General features: G+C 36.7%; 1 protein-coding gene across 1 annotated transcript in view; it reads left to right on the top strand.

The window, feature by feature from the left end:
- LOC122398430 (ras GTPase-activating protein raskol-like) overlaps nt 1–12,573 on the top strand; it is a 244,298-nt gene that overhangs the window by 215,970 nt on the left and 15,755 nt on the right. The gene's annotated exons all lie outside the window — the stretch shown is intronic.

Below are 12,573 nucleotides of genomic sequence, written 5' to 3'. Positions count from 1 at the left end.
ATCCAAGTCTTCAAGGTCCAATTAATCCTCTCGACTTGAAATCAAATTTTATTGTTTACAATTACACACTCTGCTGGTAAAAATGATAAAAATATACCAGCATGAATAATAGAGATCGAGAGAACTCGAATCAGGAAATTTTTCTGCCAACGTTTAAGAATCCCCCGATAACAAAAATGGGAGCCCGAACAGGGCACACGTCGATAGAAATTTTTTTCCCCTATTTTTCCGAAGCAGGTGTCGTATGTTGGGACACGTTCGCCTAAAAGGAACGGTCTAAAAATTTTTCGTTGGCTCGCGAGCAAGATCCGCGGTGGCTTAATGGTTCCGTGGGTAATGAACGCGCGCGCGGGGCAGAAATATTCGCGTCCCGCGGTGCATAACGAGAACACGGAAGCGGCCGTTTTGTCTGGGCGCAAATCGCGCGGAGCTCCGGGGGCTCCTCGTACTCTTGCTTTATCTCGCGGCTAATGCCCGTAGAATCGGGACCACCCGGTATTAATTGCGCTTTGTTTGAATTGTCGTTGAAACAGCCGCCGTTGCCGCTGACAAATACCGCCGGGCTATGTTCGTAACGAGCAGACATTGTTTGAGAGGTGCAATTCCCCGAGGGCGAGCCAGGGTCCCTCGTTTAAAGAGAGCCAACAGCACGCGACAAAGAAACCTTTCCATTCGCGCGCGCCTAGCGCTAAATTCTTAATAAGCGGTAATTGGCGCTGAACGTCGCGCCCATCGGGCAATTTTTGCCGATTCGCGAACTGTCGACGCGTTTCCGGTCGTCCAGGGATGAGTAATTCCGGTTTGAAATCAATTTCCGTGAGGGGGGTTCCTGGAAATAGATAAATAGGATTTATCATCTGATGGTAAGTTCGGCTCTTGTGGTAACCGAAGGAATATTGCTTTTTTACAATGTTAATTTATGTTTTGTGTTTAGATTTGTGTAGATATTGATACATATACAAGTTTGAAAACACAGAATTCTTAATTTTTGAAGATATTGTTATATCAGAGCTATGTTTTTTCTGTCTCTGTGCACCAGCAGTGGGTAAACCCTATGCAGTTTCTGCATTATCGACGCAGAAAGTGCATTTAGTAGGGATCTGCCGGACCGACAACCGGTATAGTAGTTAGTTGCATCGATTGCAGATGCCATAGGCGGAGCCAACGGTTGTCTTTAGAATGTCCTGCACTAATGCTCCGTTGTACGATTTTTTTATATAATGGCCTCTATTGTTGATTATAAATTCTCCAACGGTATCGTACTTTATCTGTTTTGATTTTAAATGACTTTTACACGCGTATGGAGGATCTGAAGATTATCTATCGATCGAGTTCGCACGAAGGACAATCGACCTTCGTACGAACTATGCTGAGAATCCTTTCTCGACGATTTAAATTGTCCTTTGCCGCGAAAGTTTCTCACCTTCCGGAATGACGGATTCCGGGGTCCCAGGATGGATTCGCGAGCCCAGCGAATTCCGCGTGAACTCGCTCGTGCGAACGAAGAAGGTTTCAATCGACGATCTCGTAAGCGAGATGTCGAGGTTTCCACGGCACGAAGGTCGCTTTGTCGCCTCGGGAAACGATATCGTCGCGATGAATTCCCTGCGATCGTACTTTCGAGTGGTAATATCGTCCGATTTCTTTCCCATTTTCGTCTTCTGACGCTTCCCTTTGTCGCCAATCCCTTTGTGGACGCTGCCTACCGTTATTGCACGCCATGCAAAAGCGTGTCGCGTGACACGCAATGGCGTTCCGTTGCAACGAACCAGTTTCTATTTCGCGTACTATAGCTCCAGCAAATTATCAAAGGGAAAATTAAATATTTCCAAGGACAATTTATAATATTCAAAATTGAATGAATCTCTTTAGAATTAAATATTTCTATGGTCAATATTTAATTTGAAATGAATTCTCACCATTGCAACTACAAATTTGTTGAGTCATTTTTAATTTTGACAATTTATAATTTGCAATACATTTCCGCTGTACAAAGTGAAAATTTGCCAAAAATAAGAGTGAAGAATCTTTTTAGAATGAAATATTTATAATTTTTAGAATTGTTACGATGACAAATAACTATGAAAATAAGTTTAAAATAATGAAATAAAAAAAAATAATTCTGAAATAATAAATAAAATTATATTAAATTTTATTATATTTAATATACTTAATGTATGACATCCTTGATGAAATAGTCTTATGGTATAGAAAAAAGTTATTTAATAATAAGAATATTACAATTAAACATTTCCATGGGCGATATTTAATTTGAAATGAATTCTCACCATTGCAACTACAAAAATTTGAATCATTTTTAATTCTGACATTTTATAATTTCCAATACATTTCCACAGTACAAAATGAAAGTTTCCTAGAAATAGGAGCAGAGAATAGGAGATCGCCAAAGGAATTTGCAAAGATGATTCATCAATACGTCGTAGCAATAAAATACGAATGTCGATAATAGTCGGAGGTTCAACGCGCGTGTCGAATGAGGCATTGAAGTCGCCCGAGACGGGGCGAAACGGCAATAAGGGTGGAAAGTTTCTTGGTCGCGGCGGTTTTTTCGTCTCCGGCCGCGCAACCGCGCGTGATTATAATTATTATTGAAATTGCAAGCGGGCTCGTAATAACACGCGTGTAACGGACGTGTTTTCGAGTGACGGCAATCACGCGACGCAACGGGGATTATTAATTTAAACGTAATACTACGCCGAGATTGCGGTACGGATAAACGCGCTAGCTGACCGTACGTGTACTCCTTTGGTGATCGACCGTAGAGCACACAATGTCGATGATAGTCATTTAGTTTAGAAAAAGCTTGCTCCAAGTCTTGTTGCGTGCCAGACTCTGTTGCTGGTTGTCTGTTTAACGCAGTGGTGCACAATTTTCTTCGCTGTCATAATAAAATATAATTTTCAAGTCAAATAACATTTTCCGAGGTCCATTCGATGTGTAATAATATTTTCTGTGGGGGCCAAGTCAAGTGAAATAAAATTTGTTTCTTATAGAACACAATAAGACAATATTTTCTGGAGTTCAAATATTTACGTTTTATTTTTATTTCATTTTAATTGAAATTTTATTCATTGATGAGCATTTTAAATTCTTATTATTCGAGGATTATTTTAAGGGAAATAAAAGTGATAAAATACGTTTCGAGTATTTCTATTATTCATTTTAATAGGATACAATTTTAAAAATTGATTCGTTTTTAATTCAGTTTAAAATTCCAGCCTGGAACATATATGTGCCATTAGTATTCTAAAGATTATGACAAAATTTATTCAAATTCGATACATATGTAGTGTACTATATGTGATAGCAAAAATAAATATTAATAGTTATATTTTTATTTACCAAACTCTTTTGATTGTATACAATTTTAACTGAAAGTAAATATAGAGACTATGATTGATACTGAATATTTTTATTTTATATTATTCGTAATTTCATTCATTGATGAGCATTTTAAATTCTTATTATTCGAGGATTTTTTTAAGAAAAATAAAAGTGATAAAATACGTTTTGAGTACAATTTTAGAAATTGATTCTTTTTTAATTCAGTGTAAAATTCCAGCCTGGAACATATACATATGTCCCATTAGTATTCTAAAGATTATGACAAAATTTATTCAAATTCGATGTAGTATACTATATGTGATAGCAAAAGTAAATATTAATGGTGATAATCTACGTTTAAACTTGACTGGAATACACGTAAAAGTATCGTAATATTTTCTCTTGTTTAATAAATAAATAAATAAATGAGGGTTGAACGAAGAGCGTGTGGAGGATTGTGATGGAAGAAGTTGAGAGTCGCTGGAAAAGCATTCCTGATGCGATCATCGCTGAAGTATTGTCTGAAGCACCGGACATGCCCTCACCGGAAGAACCATCCTGGTCTGTACGGTTAGGCTCCCTGTCAACACGCTGGTCCGAGGCGCGTTCACGATGCACGCGCGAATGCACGCGCGTTTCCCACCCACGCGAATCCATGATCCGCGAGCAAATCTTCGTGATTGCGACACGAACGCGAACCTTCGTTGCGTAACACCAGTGCCAGGGTCTTCTATTCTTTTCTAATACAACCTCGTCGGGGATTTATCGCTCAACGTCAGACACTTTGCAGGAGTCGACGCCTCCTCGAAATTTGCAAATCGTAATTCTAAATAATCAAGAATAAAAGGTTGCAGAAATTCTAAAATGAAAAGTGAATATTGGGGAACTTCAATTTACAGGAGAAAATTAATTAGGAACTTCCAAATAAAATCGAAGTAATGGGCGGATGCAGTACCTCGATTATTGCAAGAATTTGAGGCTCAAAGTTCTTGCAATTATCGAGGTACCAAATCTGATGAGTTGGAATACCACTGCTTATGGTTTGATAGTTAGCATCTTCAATTATACTTGTTGCTTAATCGTTCTAGGTTCTTATTAGGTTGGAAATATAAGTATGTTATAGTATAATCTAAATTTTGGAGTTTTTTTTTAAAAAAAGGATATAGTATTTTTTAAATGCGTTTAATAGAATTTCATTCAGTTTTTGCGTCGTTTGATGTCGTTTGATTTTATTCTATCACATTTTTTCGTACCTCCAAAGCGTTTTAAACTTTACCCTGAGTACTCGATAGTGTATAGAATCTTTAAGTTCCCCAAAATATCGATTTTGTGTATCATTTGATGTCGTTTGACGTCGTTTGATTTGGTTCTATCACATTTTTTCGTGTCTCCAAACCGTTTTAAAACATACCCTGGGTGCTCGACAGTGCATAGAATCTTTAAATTCCCAAAAATATCGATTTTGTGCATCGTTTGATGCCGTTTGATTTCGTTTTATCGCATTTTTTCGTGTCTCCAAACCGTTTTAAAACATACCCTGAATACTCGATATTGCACAGAATCATTAAATTCCCAAAAATAGTGATCGAGTGATCATGAAAGCCGTTAATAATTCACTGACCTAAACGTACCTTCGCGTTAATGGCTGTGGATGCGGCGTTATTGCATCTTCCACCGATACGAGACCCCTAATTTCAGGCGATTATAAACTAATTAATGGAAAGCCTCGGGGTAGATAGTCGAGATATTTTTTTTTTTTTAATATCGCGTGACTCGCGTGCAGCGCGTAGGAAAACCGTTAAGTGGAAAGAAGCGTGATTAAGTGTTTCTTTGTGAACTAATCGCGCGATTCGCATGCTCGCGGCGTATACTCGAACGTGACGCATTCGAGACGGGGATAGCGACTCGCGAGCGAGAAACGCTTCTATGAATCTGTAATGGTCAGTATCACCTGCGGGGAAACGAGGTATCTTGCTTTCAACCGAGCGAAACCGTCGGAAATTCTACGAATAGTTTTGATCCTTCTTAAACAAATATTATTTGCAAGCTTTTCAAAATTCGGAGTAAATTCATATAAATAAAATTGTAACTTTACTGTAATTATACAATTTTTCCTTATTGTAAACTTTGAACACGATCAAACAAAAAAATGTCCATTGCTCAGATTAAGAATAAGACTTGTTTTCCATCACTATAATAGACGCCATATTTGTTCGATGATGGAACAAAAATTATTGCAACTCGGTGGGGACGTTTTCGAAAAATTTATTTACTTATTTACGGGAAAAATCTTCCAGTGTATAAAGATACAAAAACAGTAGTTAAATTAAAATTAAATTAAATAGAAACTTCGTTAGAAAACAGTGACGAAATAAACAGACACATTTAGATATCGTAATAAATAAAGCTTCATCGTAATGAAATATTTAAATCACTCAAATTTTTTAAATTTAATTAAATAGAAATTAAATAGAAAATTCGTTTGAAAACAGTGACGAAATAAACATATACATATTTAGATCTCATAATAAATAAACCTTCATCCTAACGAAATATTTAAATCGCTCAAATTTTCTAAAAAATTCTCTTTCATTGATAGATACAGTTTCATAATTTTGTTAATTCGTGTAACCTATCGAGCAACTTCCGCGAAACTTTCGTTTGATCGGTTCGTAGCGTGCAAATTCCGAAGAGGGATCACGTTTAATGATTTATCCTCGGGCAATCACTGCAGAAACGCAGTTCTCGAAACGTTCGTCACGGAGGATAGATTTGCATAACAGAAAAGTAACATTCGAAAGTACTTTCTAGTTTGCTCTTGATACGTCGGCGAATTAAGTCCTCGTCGGCGCGTTACTGTGCCTCGTTTGCACTCGCGACCCTAATTTCCCCCATTGTTCGTCGCAGTTTTACGCGTCTAGCGAGGCTCGCTAATTCCCGGAGCCGTTGCTTGCGTGGAAAAAGAACGCAAACTGTATTTATTCGTGCGAAGTGCCACCAGTCGTACGAATTAATGAGTTTGACGGGACTTTGGCGCGTTAACCCTGCTCAACAGTTACGGCCAGTAGACTGTGACACTTACCAAACGACACACGAGTGCACAAAAGATGCGTGGAAATAATACTTTGCACTTGGACGTCTCGAAAAATGAATTGGCTGTTTCACAAAAGTATATATTTCTACATAAAATAATTGTGACAAAATTCACTAGAGAATTATTGATCAAAACACATTTGTTTCTAAAGTTAAGATGCATTTCACTTTCCATAGAAAATTCATTCAAAATTAAAGATTTTCAACCACGATATTTGATCAAAAATAAATTAGAATGAATTTCTCACAAATAAATCGCAATTTTTAAATTTAGTCCCAGTTGACAATTTTTGAGAACGTGGTTGATATAAATACAGAAATTGAGCAACGTTGTTTAGGAATAATTCTATTCTTGAAAAAATATTCCTAAGTAGTATTGAAATAGAGAGTGGTTAAGCAGCTGTCCAGTAATTTCCTTCCACAAAGTATGCTTCATTGCGGTATATTATGAATCATCGTATTTCCTAGCTGTAGTCGTTACTCCTCTTCCTACGTCCTTCATTTTCCATGCCAGAATTGGCGGGAATCTGTTGCATCCTGCGAGGGCAAATCTTTTGCAACCATCGAGACATTACTGTCGACGAATAAATCAATTCGATGTGTCTCGATTTATTATTGTTTGCAATAATTGGATAGTAAAAATTAACTATAATGATAACTTAAAATGAAATACAATGAAATTCGTATGAAATAGCCTTATGGCATAGAAAAAAGTTATTTAATAATAAGAATATTTAGTTTTTAATTGGATAGTAAAAATTAACTATAATGATAACTTAAAATAGAATACAATGAACTTCTTATGAAATAGCCTTATGGTATAGAAAAAAGTTATTTAATAATAAGAATATTTAGTTTTTAATTGGATAGTAAAAATTAACTATAATGATAACTTAAAATAGAATACAATGATTTATTTTTCTATAATGTAATTCTTATGAAATAGTCTTATACGTTAACACGTACAATATTTTACGAGACCAAAACTTTGATTATAAACAATTGTAGACTTCATAACTTAAGATTTATGAATCCCTTTTCAAATTCATTTTCTTTAACATTTCAACCGGAGAGTTATTTTATTTTCATAGTTCTGTTATGGAATTGAATCTGTCGAGTTAGCTTGGTTCGTGTACTATCCATGGTACACGTATTCGTTTCGATACGTCGTGGCAGCAATTTTTAAAGAATTAATCATTGGAAATCATCGTATCGCGTTCGTCTGCTTCGAAAGAACCGACTTCCTGTAAGGCGGGGCACTTATCGTAACCAACAACCGCGTATCTCGCTGTTCCAAGACGCGGATTTGCCAGAGAAGACAGTCTATCACGGACAGTCCTCGGGATTTAATCGTGACGCGAATCTAAGTATCGTACGATTAGGCTACAGTGCATTCTTAAATCAACGAACATTGTTTCTTTAATATCTCTGCACGATATCTAATTGTTTCCAACGTCCTTTTGCTTAAACTATCGCAATGACGGAAATATTTTAATTACGGTTACTCTTTTTAACAAAATTACTATAATCGAAATATTTTTTGGCTGTTAGTGTTGTGGGGATATTTTGAAAATTACGGCTATATTCCATTTTTCTGGGTGAAAGATCATCACTGAAATCAGACAATTTTTATGCTTTTTTTATTTTTTAATTATTTCGCTAGAAACGATTGCGAATCGACTGATACGAAACGGAAGTCGAGGATTCAGAGTTCGCGGATTTCTCCGCTGAAACGGAAGCTGATGTCGTTAGCGAGAAAGTAGAGACTGAATATTTATAATTATTGTTAATACGTTACGAGAATATACGTGTTGTTTTTAATTATTCGGTGATATAATTTCAGGGGAAAATGCTCAGAAATCGACGTGTTTCACTTGCCTTTTTAGTTTTGAACTTGTTGATTTTTATAATTTAGATTTGACTACCTTTTTCATGTGGAGAAAAAGTTGTTTGTGCTTATATAATATTACATTTTAAACGACTTAATTAAACAGTAATGGTGCCCTGGATGAAGAAAGAATTAGCTAAACATATATCTGTTTTATAAAAATGAATATGAATCATACTGAAAAGCTGATTACAAAAATCAAAATCAAAAGACGATTGCTATTTTTTCCAGAAGAAAAAGTTGTTCAGAATGGTGGCCTTGACAACATGCTGTATATAAAAGTCAAGGTTATCAAACTATTTTAAACATAAACCTACTTTATAAAAATAAATAACATTGAACTCAAAATCAGAAAGATATTTCGTAAACTAAAGATGATCGTCAATTGTTCCAAAGGGAAAAGTTGTTCAAAATGGTAGCCTTGACAATATACGGTATATAAAAGTCAAGGTTCTTTATAAAAATAAATAGAAATCATATTAACATTGAACTCAAAATCAAAAAGATATTTCATAATCTAAAGACGATCACCAATTATCCTAGAAAAAAAAATTGTTCAAAATGGCGATCCTAGCCACTTTATCCCCCCCCCCAAAAAATTCAAAATCAAATAATTCCAAAACAATTAATATTTCAACCCAAGTTTATCAAAACCTTTTCACTTATTTTAATAAATGCCTAAAAAATTCTCAAACAATACCCATCTCGTTGTTCGACAGCCTCACAAAGGGTCTAGAAACCCACATGGCAAGGCATGTTCCGTGAACAAAAAAACAACAGAGATTCTCGCGGCAATTTCCCGGGGTCGTCGTAGCTTTCGACCGATTTTCCGGCGACCTGGCCTCCTCCCCACCGTCCTCGATTCCTCAGCATCGGATTGGCGCGGAAGGTTAAAGCGCGCTCTAGTCCTCCGCGAAAGAGTCCTCGGCGCCGGATGCGATAAAACCGACGTCTCCGTCCTCCTCGTGGCCCGAAGCGAACGATAGAAGTGCGTTCACGCCGTCGTACGGGCCGGACGATCGCGTCGGTTGCGAAATCAGAGTGGATAAAGCTCGTTAAACGTACTAGGTCATTGCTTTTCGCTGCTGGTTCGGGCGTGTTACTTCCTCTCCTCGAGCCAGTCGAGCGCTCGACTTGGTCGGCCGAACGCCCGGTCCAAGGCGAGCGACGAACTAATTATGGGCCTGTCGCGGGCCCGCGGATCGCCTAATTGCCCCGCGAGACATCTAGAGACTCGTGCAGTCGATCGACAGACTTGGAATCGGGGCTAGTTTCGTCCACCTAGCCGGTGAACGGAGAGACTCGATCGCAAACGCTGACCCTAACGATCGAGAGTGGCGCGACGCGATCAGAATCGGTTTGGAGATCGTTTGACAAAGGCTGGGGCTAATTGTTACTCGATAACGACGCGTGGATGACGAATGGTTCGACCTGGAGGGTCGATTAACCCACTTTTCGGAGGTCATCGGTGCGTGGAACGGAGGTTTGGTGTCGTCTTCGATCGTTTGTGCTCGGTTTTAAGTAGACTGTGACCGTCGATAGTGATCGAGATGAGTCGCAAAAAGGTGTGGAACTCCATCGTGAGACGAAGGAAGAAGAATCACTTGGACCTGAGTGGAAAGGAGGAGAGCGATTCGGGGAGCGTTTGTAAGTGTTTGAGAGTGTTTGGTGGCCAGGTACGCGGGCTTGTTTGTTTTTCTTTAGCTTTCTGCAAATTTGGGGAATCTGTTAAAACTATAATTTCGTTTTGAGAATAATTTTATTGGTGGAAAATTTATGCACGCTCAGGCTTCGTGTCGTCGGAATCATTCGTTGCTTGGAAATGATGCTTCAGAGTTTGAACTATGCTCCTTATAAATCGTAGTTTTAATTATAGAATGGTGAAACTAAATTAAATGAGTAATTTTTCGTGAAAATATACAACTCACGTGATGTTTGATAAACAGTTTGAAATCCACGTTGCTCAAACATCACCAAACATAACAAACCGTTTCTATACTAGTAATTAAAGTCTTCCAAAAAGCTGAAATACCTTCTTCAATAGTGAAATGTAATCCAATTAAATAACACCTCTAAATTCACTAATTTACTTTCTTCAGGGGCTATAGAAATTTGTTACAACTTTGATTACAGAGCAACGAATTGTACAATTATTTACCATGTTAATGGATGCGATAGGCTAGTTTTAATTTACAACTCCAGCGCTTTCAGCGTTAATTAACATTTTTATCTCGCTTTTATGCTACTCTAATCGTTGAATACTGCTTAAATTTATTCGATTCCTCGCCTTCTGGTAGTCTTTAAAGCCTGCTCAGGGACTTCGATTTCCAGGCTCGATGGGATTGTTAATAACCGCGCGACCGGACTGGAAAACACGTAAATTACGAAGTCCTCCGGTATTTTTGCGGAAATGAAAACCACAGCCTGTTTGTTTCGCGTCATTAAACGCTACGAGCTTCGATGTGTGTGTGTGTGTTTTCACGCGCATGACTTCACTTCAGAATTTAACATGAAACGGTATTACGTCGCAAAATTTCAGCATCGATAAAATTCGTGTAACCTGATCGAATATTTTAAACGCTGTTTGATTTGTCGATGAAAGGAATTTTTTTTTAGAGAGAATTTCGATAGTAATTTAGGTCACATTTTCGATGATACGTGAACCGTGCAATTTGTTCTTGTATCGTGAAATTAATACTAGAAAATTTTGATCAAGCTGCTTTAAAATGAAAATTTAGAACGAGTTTCTTCAAAATACAAAATTATACAAAATTAGAGATTTTCTATGTAAATTGATATGCGTAAAAGAAAAAAAAATTTCAAGTGTTTTTAATGATCTCAAGAGTTCATTCATTAAAATAAAAATTAGTTGCTCTGAAATGAGAATACAAAATTATACAAAATTGGAGATTTCCTGGAATATAAATTTACATACATAAAAAGAGAAGAGAAATTTATTCCAAGCATTTTTAATGATTTTAAGAGTTCATACATTAAAATAAAAATAAGTTGCTTTAAAATGAAAATACAGAACAAGCTTCTTTGAGATATAAAATTATACAAAAGTGCAGGTGCTTTGTACCATAAATTTGCATACACAAAAGTCAAACACAAAATTTATTCCAAGTATTTTTAATAATTTCAAAAGTGCATACAATTAAAACAAAATTCAACATTTTAATAACGCTAAAAATAGTCTCTATTTATTTTAATCAAAATAATGGAAAAATTTGAGTTGCACGAAGGTTGCACCAAGTTCGAAAGGGTTTCGATGCACGGAGTACCAAGAGTATAAATTATGGCGAAGCCCTGAGAGCAGTAATCACGGAAGTTTCATAAAGCGGGCCTCGAGAATCAATTTATTGAATATTAACATAAGTTCGGGAAGGTTTCATGCTTCATCCAGCGAGATTCAAGGCGCCCGGAGGATCGTTGGCGAACAGATGGTCCGACGCGGAGGCCACGTGTTTGACGAAAGTATTCGACCGCTGTTCCGAAACCAGATTTCGCGCGCGAGAGTCGATCGCGATAATTAGCGTGGCCGCAGCTTCTGATGTATAGCGACGTCATAAACAAGAGGTGGATATCCTCATTAGCGATGGAATAACGGCGCGCTTTGGCTCGCGAACGTCGTTCACTCTGACGTGTTTACGAAGTCGATCCAACCCTAAACGCGCTCGTAAATTTTTCAACGCGAGGACCACGTCGCATGATATTTTAAAACGTTGACAAATTGGCCGAAATTTATTTTTTCGATTAAATACACAAATATTTAGGGGAAAATGGGGTAAAAATTACCCTGTAGAATTTTTACAGCGGTAAAAATATTAGATAAATTTTATATAAATAGCTAGGTGATCCCAAGCTTCCTCTGCATTACATAAGTTTTATTAGAAAACTTTCTCCCTGCAGAAAAGAATAAAAATTAACAAGAAAAAGTGATTATATAAAACTATTAAATCTCATATTCTACTCATAAACAATTTTTTATACCATTGCATTCTACACTTTTATTTTTTAAAATCTGTATAACAAAGATACTCTATTACTCTTGTTTGATGTTTACAAAAATCTGGTTTGAAAAATCTGCAATCTTGTCAATAATTTTTGAGAGAAAATTTTCTCCCTGCAGAAAAGAATAAAAATTAACAGGAAAAAGTGATTATATAAAACTATTAAATCTCATATTCTACTCATAAACAATTTTTTATACCATTGCATTCTACACTTTTATTTTTTTAAATCTG

The sequence above is a fragment of the Colletes gigas genome, unplaced genomic scaffold (genome assembly GCF_013123115.1).
Source record: "Colletes gigas isolate AHSC1104 unplaced genomic scaffold, ASM1312311v1 Colletes_gigas_Sc00011, whole genome shotgun sequence".
Lineage (NCBI taxonomy): Eukaryota > Metazoa > Arthropoda > Insecta > Hymenoptera > Colletidae > Colletes > Colletes gigas.
Note: the sequence above shows the minus strand (reverse complement) of the source record. Positions and strands in the feature narration are given on the sequence as shown.